Source organism: Acomys russatus, chromosome 19 (genome assembly GCF_903995435.1).
Source record: "Acomys russatus chromosome 19, mAcoRus1.1, whole genome shotgun sequence".
Taxonomy (NCBI): domain Eukaryota; kingdom Metazoa; phylum Chordata; class Mammalia; order Rodentia; family Muridae; genus Acomys; species Acomys russatus.
Genome location: NC_067155.1, coordinates 29,616,010 through 29,630,262, shown reverse-complemented (window position 1 = coordinate 29,630,262; position 14,253 = coordinate 29,616,010).

The following is a 14,253-nucleotide window of genomic DNA, read 5'->3' as shown; positions in this document are numbered from 1 at the left end:
TCAATTAAGAAAATGCCCCTCCCCATAGGCTTGCCTAGAGGCCAATCTTAGGCAAGCATTTGCTTAATTGTGGCTCCCTCCTCTGAGATAACTCTAGATTATGACACTGAAGGGGGTGGGGGAGACGCCACAATCAGAACACCAGGTGACAGTTAAAAGCTATCCACCACAGCTGAGAAACAGCCTCCGCAATCGTCAATATTTCACTGATACTCATGACTGTGCTAAAGGCAGCACTTTGTAGCCGACAGACTCCAAACAGAGTGTTTCTCTCAGTGGTGAGCTTCTAGTTCATGTTGGAAATCAAAGACAGACCGGGTTCTGGGTAAGGCTTTGGAGTCGCTGGTGTTGAAGAGAGGTGGAGAGATAGTTAGCCGGAAAGGGTGCTGGGGGGGGGTGGGGGGCACGGCATTGGCTGCTCATCCAGAGCACCCACACGGCTGCTCACAATGGCCTGTAACCACAGATCCAGGGGATCCAGTGCTTTTTCTGACCTCCACAGGCTCCTGCACACATGCGGTGACCGTACATACACTCACGCATACACACGTACACAGAAAATAAATAAAATATATCTTGACAATTTGCCCAGCGGAGATTCAGTTCGGGGCGGAAAGACGTGAGATGTCAAAAGTCAAAAGACGACGCTGCTGAAGAGACCGGAGGAGGAGAGAGAGTTTCTTCACTGAGAAGGCCAGGGGGCCCCCCGACGGACTTCGGGGTAACTTTGTGCTCTCGTCTCCCCAACAGGGTCTCATGTACCCCACCTGACCTCAGACTTGCTCTGCACTGGTGTTCCTGTCTCCACCGCTGAGGGCTGGGGTGACAGGTGTGCCCCCACCACATCTGGATTGTGTCTTCGTGTGAAGCTAGGCAGCGTTCTACTAACCGAGCCGCATCCACAGCCCTTGACCTTGTTTTTCTCAGTTGCTAAGTCACTGCTTGCTTCCGTCTGCCCAGACGCCTCCTCCCACCAGAGGAGTGGAACTGAAGAAAGCGATGAAATGGACAAAATGTTTCTTCTCATCAAGGACACGTAAATGACCAAAGACACGCCAGGAGAAGCGCTGTATCCTGAGCTGCTCCGGTGTTCACAGTATACAGGAGCGTCATACACAGTATACACGTGTGGGTGGGTGTTAGCATATGTGTGTGCCCACGGGCTCATGAGAGAAACCAGGTGGAATTATTAGGCACATCACTAGACAAGGATGTGTTGATTGGTGGTATTCAGTGTTTACATGCCTGTATGCTTATTTTACGTGTGTGTGCATGTGCACTTGTATGAAGTCACATTCAGGTGTCAATCTTCCTACAGTGTTTTTAATCATTATATTACAGGGTTTTTTTTCTTTTCTTTTTTTTTTTTTTTCCTTTAATTTTTATTTATTTTTATTTTTTTAATTTTATTTTAGTAATTTATTTTTATTACATCTCAATGGTTATCCCATCCCTTGTATCCTCCCATTCCTCCCTCCCTCCCTTTTTCTCCTTATTCCCCTCCCCTATGACTGTGACTGAGGGGGACCTCCTCCCCCTTTCTATGCTCATAGGGTATCAAGTCTCTTCTTGGTACAGTTTGGGTTTTTTTTTCGAGACAGGGTTTCTCTGTGTGGCCCTCACTGTCCTGGACTCGCTTTGTAGACCAGGCCTGCCTCTGCCTCCCGAGTGCTGGGATTAAAGACATGCACCACCATACCCAGCTTTTATTTATTTAATGTGCATGTATCGAGGTTAGAGGTCAAGTTGCAGGAGTCATTTTTCTCCTTCTACCGTGTGAATCCCAAGGATCAAACTCAGATCGTCCTTCACCCCCTGAACCATCTTGCCTGACCTATCTTGTGGGTTTGGGTTGGTTGGGTTTTGTTTTTTTGTTTTGTTTTTTTCTCTGTGTAGCTTTGGCTGTCCTGGACTCGCTTTGTAGTCCAGACTGGCCTCGAACTCATAGTGATCCGCCTGCCTCTGCCTCCCTGAGTGCTGGGCTGCAGATGTACACACCAACACACCTGGCTCTGTCTTGTGTTTTGATTTTTTTGTTTTTTGTTTGTTTTTTTGTTTTTTTGTTTTTTTGAGACAAGGTTTCTCTCTGTAGCTTTGGCTGTCCTGGACTAACTTCGTAGACCAGGCTGGCCTCGAACTTACAGCGATCCGCCTGCCTCTGCCTCTCAAGTGCTGGGATTGTCTTGTGTTTTGAGATGCTCTCTTACTAGCCTGAAATTGTGAGTTTGAGGCCAACCTGGTTGACAAAGTGAGTTCCAGGACAGACAGGGATATACCGGAAAATTCTGTCACACACACAAAAAAACCTCAAACCAAACAAACACAAATATTAATTTCAGTATTTATTTATTTATATTTGTTTAGTGTACTGAGTATGCGGGGTATGTACATGCATGTCATGGTCTGTGTGTGGAGGTCAGGAACACCCTCTCAGAAGACAGTTTGTGGGAGCCAGTTCTCTCTGTCCACCCTGTGAGTTCTGGGGACTGAACTTAGATCCTCAGGGTTGGCAGCAAGAGTGCCTTTACCACTGAACTATCCATCTTGCGGGCCTCACTTTGTTTAGTTCTTAATGTTATTTATTTTGAGGTGTGTGTGTGTGTGTGTGTGTGTGTGTGTGTATACTTACACTTGATGATCTGTGTGTGTGTGTGTTGCCTGTGTATACGTGCCAGAGGGGGCCAGAGTTGGTCATTAGAAACACTGGAACTGGAGTAACAGGTGGTTGTGAGCCACCACGTCAGGGTCACAGACTGAACTCAGATTACCAGACTTGGTGACAGATGCCTTTCTTTACTCACTGAGCCATTTTGTAAGCCCACTCACTTTTTGTTTTGTTTTGTTTTTCTTTTGAGGCAGGGTCTCTCTCCATAGTCCTAGCTCTCCTGGAACTCACTGTGTAGACAAGGCTGGCCTCAAACTCACAGAGATCCACTTGTCCCACCACATCCACATCTTCCTCCTTCTCTCTCTCTCTCTCTCTCTCTCTCTCTCTCTCTCTCTCTCTCTCTCTCTCTCTCTCCCTCTCGGATTTTCGAGACATTGTTTCTCTGTGTAGCCTTGGATGTCCTGGAATTTACTCTGTAGACCAGGCTGGCCTCAAACTCACAGAGATCTGCCTGCCTCTGCCTCCTGAGTGCTGGGATTAAAGGCACCACTCCTGGCTCAGTCAGTTGGTTTTTCTTTTTTCTTTCCTTTTTTTTTTTTTTTTTTTTGGGGGGGGTGGTGTTTCAAGACAACATTACTCTGTGTAACCTTGGCTGTTCTGGACGCACTTTGTAGCCCGGCTTGGCCTCGGACTCACATCGATCCACTTGCCTCTGCCTCCCAAGTGCTGGGATTAAAGATGTGCACCACCACTGTCCAGTCTCTCTTCTTTTTAGCACTGAATTTTACATGATTTCCTTGTTCATTCACTTACTGAAGGATTCCAAATCCAACATAATTTTGTATCAGTGTGCTGGGTCGTTTTATGCCAACTTGACACAACTAGAGTCATTTGAAAGGAGGGAACCTCAGTTTGAAAAATGCCTCCATAAATTTGGGCTCTAGGCAAGCTTGTAGGGCATTTTCTTCATTAGTGGTTAATGGAGGAGGGGCCAGCTCACTGTGGATGGTGCCATCCCTGAACTGGTGGGTCCTAGGATCTATAAAAAAGCAGGTGGGAGCTGGGCATGGTGGTGCACGCCTTTAATCCCAGCACTCAGGAGGAAGAAGCAGGCGGATCTCTGTGAGTTTGAGGCCAGTCAGGTCTACAAAGCAAGTCCAGGACAGCCAAGGCTACACAGAGAGACCCTGTCTTGAAGAAGTAGAAAAAAAAAAGCAGGTGGATCAAGCCGTGATGAGCAAGCCAGTAAGCAGGCCCCTTCCTTGGCCTCTGGATCAGCTCCTGCATCTAGGTTCCTGGCCCGTGTGAGCTCTTGTTCTGCCTTCCATCAGTGCTAGACTACAATGTGGAACTCCAAGGCACAAAAACCCTTTCTGCCCCAACTTGCTTTTTAGTCATGGGGTTCAGTCATTGCAGCAATAGAAACCCTAAGATAATCAGTAAGAGGGAATGGGGGCTGGGGAGATGGCTCAGCAGTTAGGATGGTTGGCTGCTTTTCAGAGGACCAGAGTTTGCTTTGTAGTACTCAAAGAGAAGCTCACAACCAACTGTTACTTTAGTTCCAGGGGACCCAACATCCTCATCCCACCTTCACAGGCCCTGCATGCAAGCTGTGCACAGATATACGGGCAGACAAAAAAACACTCATACACGTGAGAAATAAAATGGAATTTGCTGGGGCGTGGTGTCACATCCTAGCCCTTGGGCAGCAGAGGCAAAGGGAGGGGGGATCTCTGTGATGGGGCCAGCCTGGTCCGCACAGTGAGTTCCAGGCCAGTGAGACCTACATTGTAAGACCCTGTCTCAAAAGTAAAATAAACAAGCAAGCAAACAAACAATAAAGGCTTGGGTATGGTGGGGTGTGCCTTTAGTCCCAGCACTCAGGAGACAGATGGAGGTAGCTCTCGGTGAGTTTGAGGGCAGCTTGATCTGCATAAGTGAGTAACAGGACAGCCAGGCCTATGTAAAGATAGAGAGAGACCCTGTCTTTAAAAAAAGAACAGAATGCAGTTTCTGGGAGTTTACTAGGCACTGTATCCTGTATACCCTGTATGTTATAAATTTCTGGTCTCCATGATATCCCTTGAGGACCTGAAATTGACTCCATGCAAAATGACACTAACCATCCTCAGTCACCTCCTCATCCTGTGTTCCCATCCCCGCACCTGACGCAGAAGCTTCCCGGTTGAGAAAGGCAGAGAGATCTGAACGTTTTCAAACTCCTTCCCCAACATCCTCCCACTCCTGCCCTCGCGCGTGCGTGTGTGTATGTGTGTGTGTGTGTGTGTGTGTGCGCGCGCGCGCGCGCGCGCATTCACTGGCACGTTCTATCAATTCTATCTGCAAAACATGTTCTGCATTTTTCCCAGCCCTAAAGCCACACCCTAACGCTGGCCTCCTTAATGGAGCTTGTGTGGTCCACTGGGTCCCGGTAGGAATGTCTTAGAAATGGTAGGTCCCTCGGGGCCAATTTAAAGCTTACACATGTATATGAGTCCTGGACCAGATGGTCAAGCTAGGGTCTATTACTTGCATACGTGCTTGTGGCTCCCACCCCCTGCCCTGCCTCCCTTCATACTCAACGATTGAACCTTGGGCCTCATACACACTAGGTCAGCTTTCTACTGCTGAGCTCCACCCTCACTAGCTCACTGGTAGACTCTAGGCAGATGCTTGTCTTCTGAACCCCACCCCAGACCCTCACTGACAGTTTCTAGGCTCTATGAGCCAAGCACACCTCCCTTGCACTATACAGTACTTTAAGATTTTTATTTATTAATAGAGTGCTTGTATTCATGAGTGTATGTTGTCCCGTAGGTGTGGAGATCAGAGGAGAGATGAGGACAACTTGCAGGATTTGCCCCCAATCCTAATGACTTCTGTTTGATCCCCAGAATCCATTTGGTGAAAGGAGAGAACTTATTCCTCTAAGTTGTTCTTTCACACACACGCACACACAGACACACACACACACAACACATAAAAACATAAATAAAGGCCGGTGGCAAGGTGGCACACATTTTAATCCCAGCATTCAGAGGCAGAGGCAGGTGAATCAGTGAGTTCGAGGCCAGCCTGGTCTACAAAGCCAGTCCAGGACACCCAAGGCTACACAAAGAAACCCTGTCTTGAAAAACAAAACAAAACTAACAGGAGAAAAAAAAAATAAAAAAGAAAGCATTATATTAATTTTAATTTTAACTCATCACTATTAACTCAAAGCCACTCATTGATTTGATCTCAGTCTTTCCAAAGTGCCCCCTTTTCTATTTCAGGACCCACTGTGGATCCTAAATGACACTTACCTGACCTGGTTTTTGATGGGATTTTGTGTTTTTTGGGTGAAACTCAGGGCCACAAACATGTTAGGTCAGTTCTCTGAGCCACAGTCACAGGCCCACATGTCACATAGTTATCAAGTTTTCCGAGATTCTTTTTTGACTGGGACAGTTTCTCAGACACTCCTTGTGTCTGATGCTCTTGGCTGATTGGAGGATAACTGGGTGTGTTGCAGACTTTCTGTCTTTCTGGCTGTTTCTCTCCCGACCGCCACCCCACCCCCCCTCTTCTCCTCTTGACAGGATCTCACATCTCAAAAACTGGCCTCAAGGGCGGACGGTAGTGGTGTACACCTTTAATCCCAGTACTCAGGAGGCAGAGGCAGGTGGATCTCTGAGTTTGAGGCCAGCCTGGACTACAGAGTGAGCTCCCAGGACGGCCAAGGCTACACAGAGATACCCTGTCTGGAAAACAAAACAAAACAACCGCTGCCACCCCCCACCCCCCAAAAAAAACTGGCCTCAAGTTTACTATGTAGCCAAAGGTGACTTTGAATACCAGATCCTCCTGCCTCTATTTCACCATCACACCCCAGGTTTGTGGGATGTTAGGATAGAATCCAGCCCACCCCCATCACCTCATCACTCCCCACACCCCAGGTTTGTGGGATGTTAGGATGGAATCCAGCCCACCCCCATCACCTCATCACTCCCCACACCCCAGGTTGTGGGATGTTAGGATGGAATCCAGCCCACCCCCATCACCTCATCACTCCCGCTCCACCTTTTTTTCTTGAGATAGACTATCACTATGTAGTCCAGGTTAGCCTCCAACTCACAGCAATGTTCCTGCCTCAACCACCCCATCGCTGAGATTACTGGCATATACCACCACACTGTAGGCTCATTTTTCTTAACAACTATATTTTATTATGAACTTATTAACCAAGAGTACCTCAGTTATAACCCGACTAACTTAAACAACAGGAAGAGAAGATTAAAGAATACAATAATGAAACCGTAAAGATATCAGTTCTGAGGAACGATTCGCCTGGAGTAATCAGCAGGATTTCTTCTGCTGGAACCTGGAGCAACCAGAACCAGAACCTCAGCAGGAGCCCCGAAGCCTTCCCTCCAGCAGTTCTCTGTAGGAGCGTCTGGAAGTGGTGCGATGAACAGTCAAAACTACCCCAAGTCTCCAAAAGCCCCGCCTCTTGGTTTTGGCTCACCTCCTCTCAGAATTTGTTCAAGGATGTTTTTCAGCTGGTTAACAACCAATCCCCCCCCCCCACATGGTGGCTTGACTTCTAAGGGGATAAACATCACCTGCTCTCTCACAAGTCTTTTTCTCATCCCCCCCACTTGTGATCTAAAAAGAAAACATGTTTATCACTCCTTCCCCACACCTAGTTTTTTTTGTTTTTGTTTTTGTTTTTACCTTTTTTACAGACGTGTCTCATTATGCTGCCCATGCCTGACTGAACTCCTGCCTCAAGTGATCCCCTGCCTCAGCTCTCCTAACATGCTTGGCAGATGTATTGGCTTGTGTTTTGCTGTTGTTGATGGTGTTTTTGTTTTGTTTTGTTTTTCAAGACAGGGTTTCTCTGTGTGTATCCCTTGCTTTCCTGGACTCACTTTGTAGATCAGGCTGGCTTCAAACTCACAGGGATCCACCTGTCTCTGCCTGGGATTAAAGGCATGCGCCGCCACGCCCAGCCCCATTGACTTGTGTTTTATGGGTTAGAGAAAGATCGAGACAGGCACTGGAGACAGTGTGAAATGATCAGAGATAGCAAATACAAGAGCTCCCTTTTGGAGGAGGGGGAGGGTTTGAAACAAAGTTTCTCTGTGTAGCCATGGTAATTCTGGAACTCTTTCTGTAGACCAGGCTAGCCTCAAATTCAGACATTAGCCTACCTCAGCCTCCCAAGTACTTGGATTAAAAACAGTCCACCTGTGCAGGGCGTGGTGGCTTACACCTTTAGTCCCAGCACTTGGGAAGCAGAGGCAGGTGGATCACTGTGAGTTCGAGGCTAGCCTGGTCTACAAAGTGAGTCCAGGATAGCCAAGGCTACACAGAGAAACCCGGCCTCGAAAAACCAAAAACCAAACAAAAAACAAAAGACAACAACAAAAACAACTGTGCACCTGGCCTAGGAGCTGCTTTTAAATTCCTCATCCTACACAACACGTGCATTCCTGCTCATGCCTGCCCCAGGGCCTCTGCCCTTATAGGTTCCTCTGTTTGGAATGTTCTTTGTGAAGATATTTCCTGCCATCATTCCAGCATCTACTCTACTTCATTCCTCCAGGAAGCCTCTCCCTGACAATGTCCCGGCAGATGTAACTAATACCAGTCAGTATGTGCTTATACTTGCAGAAGACCTGAGTTTGAGTCCTGTGAACAGCTGCATGTCTGCACATACACACACATGATTAAAAATAAAGGAAACCAAAAAAATACATTACTTAAAATTACAATTTATTTATGCATTGTACGTGTGCCATAAGGTGTGTAGAGGTCAAAAGATAACCTTACTATGTGGGTTCTGGGTACCAAACTCAAGTTGCTAGACTTGGTGACAAGATAGTTTAGTTTAGTTTTGTTTTGCTTTTGGGATAGAGTCTCCCTAGGCGGCTTTGGCTGGCCTGGAACTCACAGAAATCCATTTGCCTCCCTAGCAGGAGTACTGGGATTAAAGGCATGCACCATCACTTGGCCCATGACTTTGTTTTTGAGGCAGGGCTTCACGGAGTCCAGGCTGACCACAAATTTTATTATGTAGGCAAAGATGACCTTCAGTCTGTGATCCTCTGGCCTCTGCCTCCCAAGAGCTGGGATAACAGGTGTGCCCCACTATGCCCAGTTTATGCGGCACTGGGGATAGAACCCAGGGCTTCTGGCATGCTAGGCAAGCACTCTACCCGCTGAGCTACGTCCCCAGCCCAGAGAGTCTCCATCTCAAGGGGGAAAATCATTCTATTAGCCTGTTTCAAGGGTTAAATTTTTATGCTAAGATTTGGGGGAGGATTACAGGAGGAAAAAAAAAAACCCACACAGAGGCAAAAGTCTTGCAGATGACTTTTGTGGGAATTCATTGGCTCCCCCAAACCTAATCCTGAACACCCCTTAATAGAAACCTTCTAAGTCCTCCCCATCCCTAAGCTTAATAATCAGGGCCTTTTTCTCCCATGAGGCAAGAGGCGTGAGAGAATAAGGATCCAGGTGAGGGTGGAGGAAGGAGGCAGGAATTTGCTGGGAGCTGGAGGGAGGCTGCGGGTTGGGGGCTGCCGGTGTACACAGAAGAACCAGTGTGTCTGAGGCTGCCCTGGCTGCGGGAACATGCCCCCGGGGGCAGGTGGGACCTCCATTCCAGCCTGCCTGGCCAGTGTGTGGGTGGAGCGGTCTAGCAGAGCCAGGTTTACAGGTCGGCCAGGTGTGGGGGATGGGCCCCGTGAGGGCCCTGAGAGCCCTGGGGCTAGGGCACTTAGCCTGGCTTCTGCTTGGATACTTTCAGATGGCCCCTGCCCTTCCTGCTGAGTACTGGCGAGAGCCTGCAGCTTTCTCCTGGGATGGAGAACAAATGCCTACGTGTCTGCCTTGTGCCTCTTGAGTGTTTGCAGCAAGCTGCAGGTGCTCTGGCTCACCTAGGCTTGTCCATGGAGTCCACAGAGGTCTTGAGAACCTTCTCAGGAAAAGCAGACAAGGGGGTGAGCCAAGCAGGACATACCAGGCTCACAACAGTGACAGACTGGTAAAAGGAACAACACTTCCCTGCCAGAGAATCTTCTCTGATATTCTCTATCACCACAAATAGAGCAGATAAGGAAATAGGCTCAGTACAGAAGTCACCTGATGCGCATGCTTTAAGATACTAGGCCAGGAGCCAAGGCAGGAGACTTACTGATGCAAAGGTGCACGTGCGCGCCAACACACTCCACACACTGGCCTCTTTGTGCACCCACACCCACTCCTGCATAGACACATCCAAACAGGAGGACACATGCCCAGCTCCCCTCCCTTGGGCACACCCATCCCCCTGCCCAGGCACATGCTGTGCTCTGGACCGTGAGACCTACACCTAAGTACATGTGTGTGTGATGTGCAGCAGGACATTGACTTTTAACAAAGAGTTGGCCCTGGGGCTGTCATTTGGGGATGGGGAGCTTGAAGACCAACATTTACTGTTGTTGTTATCTCAAGATCCAGGGGATCTGATGCCCTTTTCCATCCTCCACTGGCAGCAGCCATAAACATGGTGCATACACATATATGCATCTAAAACAGTCAGCCACATATAAATACAAATAAAGAAATTAGCATAATATTTGCATTAAACCTATGAAATCTTCTCATTCACCCTTTATTCTGTATGTATGTACGTGCATGAGTGTGTGGTGCATGCACATGGACATGTGCGGGTGTTCAAACATTTGGAAGCCAGAAGAGGTTGGGTGTCTTCCCCCACCACTCTTTGCCTTGTTCTTTTAAGGCATGGTCTCTCACTAAATGGAAAGCTCACCAGTTCAGCTAGGCTGACTGTCCAAGAAGTTCCCAGGATCTGCCTGTCTCTGATCCTTGATGCTAGGATCATAGATACACAAAGTCATACCTGCCCGGGATTTGAACTCAGATCTTCCTGCATGAACAGTAAGTGCTTTGATCGTACTGAGTCATCTCTCTAGCCTCTACCATTATATATGCAGAGAGAGAGAGAGACAGACAGACAGACAGACAGACAGACAGACAGACAGAGACACAGACACACAGACACAGGGAGGGTTCCATCATCTAGTTGCCTTAAATTCACAGCAACTCTCCTGTCTCAGACTTCTGAGTATGAGGATTTCAGCTTTACATGGACTTTCTCTTTTTTAATGAGGCAGAGGCGGGGTTTAACAAGGATATTTTAACACACGCTTAAGGAGGAAAGTAAGAGAAAGAAAGGAGCTCAGAAGAAAATAAGACACACCCGAGAACATGGGTGTGACCTTCTTGAAGACTTGCAGAAAATAAGACGTACCCAAGTGCCAAGTGTGGGTATGAACTCTTTATTCAGATGGGGTTTCACGTAGCTCATGCTGGCTTTAAACTTTCCATCCTCCTAGGAATCCCAGCTTCCTAAGTGCTGGGATTAGAAGTGTGTACCACCATGTGTGCTTTACTTTGGTGCTGAGGATTGAACCCAGGACTTTGTATAGAAAAGAACTCAGCCAACAGAACTACCCCAGCCTTCTTATACACTTTCAATTATCACTCCATGATGGCATCAATACCCATAACATATATGCTATGCATACTGTCCTTATATTGTCTTCTTTTTAAAAGATTTATTTATTTATTTATTATGTATACAGTGTTGTGCCTGCCTGCACACCTGTAGGCCGGAAGAGAGGCATCAGATCATGTTACAGGTGGTTGTGAACTACCATGTGGTTGCTGGGAATTGAACTCAGGACCTCTGGAAGAGCAGGCAGTGCTCTTAACCATTGAGCCATCTCTCCAACCCTATATTGTCTTTCTTCTTCTGCTTCCTCCACTTCCTCCTCTTCCTCTTTCTCCTCCTTTTCCTCTTCCTCCTCTTCTTTTTTGAAATAGGGTCTCACTGTGTTGCCCTGGCTGGCCTGGAACTCATAAAGATCTGCCTGCCTTTTCCTTTGTGAGTGCTGGGATTTGTAGTGGAAGTTTCGGTTTCTTCAACAACTCAGTTTATGGAGCTGGAGAGATGGCTCAGAGGTTAAGAGCATCCAAAGGTTCCGGAATCTAGTTCCCAGCAACCACATGGTGGCTCACAGCTATCTATGAGATCTGGTACCTACCTCTTCTGGCATGCAGGCGTACATGCAGGCAGAACACTGTATACATAATAAATAAATAAATCTTTAAAAAAAATAAAATTAAAACTCAGTTATGTTATGTAAATATGTTTTTGTTTTAATCCCAAGTGTGGGATATTGGGCTTTAGTTTGTCCACAGCTGGTAACTGCCTCATGCCTGGCGTGGACTTTGCCAGCTGGAGTTTGTGGACTTCTGAGGACTTCAAGAGAATATAAATATTAGAGCCCAGAGAGAGGAGGGCTTGGAGGAGGCAGACCGGGGAGGGAGAAGCCTGCTGGTTCTTCCTGCTTCTGTGTTCACCAATTTTTGTTGCTGGACTGCTAGGTATCCTGATAACTGACCCTAACCAGTCTAAAGAAGTCTATGTCCCCTTCCCTCCCTTTTTTTTTTCCTCTTTTTAATTTCCCCTTTCCCTTCTAACCTTCTTTCTTCCCTATCTAGGATGGGGGTATTGTGGAGAGGTAGAGGCATTAAGGAACCCCAAATAAAGTAGAGTAAAAAGCAGTGCCTACAGGGATTAAAGGCTTACATTACCACATCCAGTTCCATAATCAGATTGTATTGCTTGGAGAATAATTTGCTTTTAAGTTTATATATTTGTTGTTTAGTTCAGACTCAAATTTGGGAGCTTGAGTGATGGCTCATAAATTAAGAGTTCTTACTGCCGTTGCAGAGGACTGGAAGGCAATTCCCAGTATTCACTTCAGGAGGCTCACAACCATTGGGAATTACAGCTCCAGAGGATCTGATGCCCTCATCTGGCCTTTATGTGTACATGTACATCTGTGAACATATGTTCACACTCAGCCCAAATTCTATTTGTTTGTTTGTTTATTTGCTTGTTAGTTCGTTGACAGGGCTACTCTATGTGGGCCAGGCTGACCTTGAACCCATGACGCTCCTGCGTGCGTCTGCCTCCCAACTGTTTGAATGACAGGCTGTGCACCAACATACTTTTGCTCCAGTGTTTATATTACCTGCACATCTGGATTCTACCAGCAACATTTCAAGTGCTCAATAACCACATGGGGGCTAAACCCAGCCCTACTGGACAGAACAGTTCTAGAACACAGCTAATATTTATCCATCCCATAACCTTCTGTGTGTTTAATCCTAAAACATACTTTTGTTGTTGTCCTGGCAAATAAGGTCTTGTCTCCAGTAGGACTGAGCTACATTCCTAGCCCCTAAGACATTTATTCTAATGCCACTGTACAGACAAGAAAACCAAGGCTCAGAGAGCTAAGTTAACTGGCCCAAGATCACACAGCCAGCCAGTAAATGGTGGAGCGTGATGAAACCAGTTTCCCTCACATACCTCTCTCATATTCTCAAGGCCTAAGGCATGGCATCTGGTATTTCTCAGACATACACAGAACCCTTTCTTATCTCAAGTCTGTCTCCTCTGAGCCCACCAGCCTGCAATCCTCACACCCGTGCCTTGGGGGACACCAGAACCACCCCTCCCCAAGCCTCAGCTCACTGCCTAGTCTGGTCTTGTTGGTCCTCAGACACCTCTGTCTCCCCAGTGCCCTCAGATCTTGGTGTGAGAGGCCTTCCTTCTGCAGCATACTCTGTAGCCTTTGGCTCTGACCTCCAGCCACCATGGGGAGCTTCATGCTCTCCTTCAGAAAGTCCTTTGCATATAGGGGCTCCTCCCTTCCTTGGTGGCCTTTGAGTCTGCTTCTCAGGGGGAGCACCCCTTCCCCCCCTCTCAGATCTTGGGACGTTTCCCTTGCAGGCCCAGCTGCTTGGACCACACCAGGTCTGACCACTGTAGGTATCCAGGATCTAATTTGGTACCCATCCCCTGGATCACTCTCCTGGATCTCTTCCAGCATCTCCTCCACACCCTAAGCACCCAGCTCTGGCTCATGGTGGCTGAAGCTGCTCAAGCCAGAACTTGGAGAGCCTTCCCAGGTCTGAAAATCCATCCTCCTCATCCTTGTCCAGTAGGCATGGTCCTAGTCCTTCAAGCCCATGGGCACGGGGAAGGGAGTAAAGAAAGGCTGGCTCCAATAAGAGAAGGCCTCCCAGCCGGGGCTGCCACCCCAGGACACATGGTGGATGAGCCAATGTATGTCCACCTGAATCCTCCAGAAAATGAGGCAGTAAGTCACACAGCTGCCAGCCTTAGCTAGGGCCATCTAGCCGAAAGTGGAGGTGGGGCGAGGGGAGGGTTCTAGAGGCTCTCCCCCCCCCCCCATTCTAGCTACTTCCAATGCAGAAGGAACCAATATAGGGTGTGTGTCCTCTTCACAGAACTTTAGATCTGTAGAGTTGCAGTTGATCGAAACTGTTGATGCTGAACTTGAAAACAGAAAAAAACAGACTGTATGTGCAAAAATTACACACCTAGAAATAATTACTCACATACACATGGCCCCATGCATACAACCACACGCACACACTCACATACAAACTCCCGCAGACCCAGTGTATTCTTACCTACACTTGGTCAGAGCCCTCCCTCAACAAATACTGCAGAGACCAAAAGTACACATGAGGACATTTGCAGTGCACCTAAT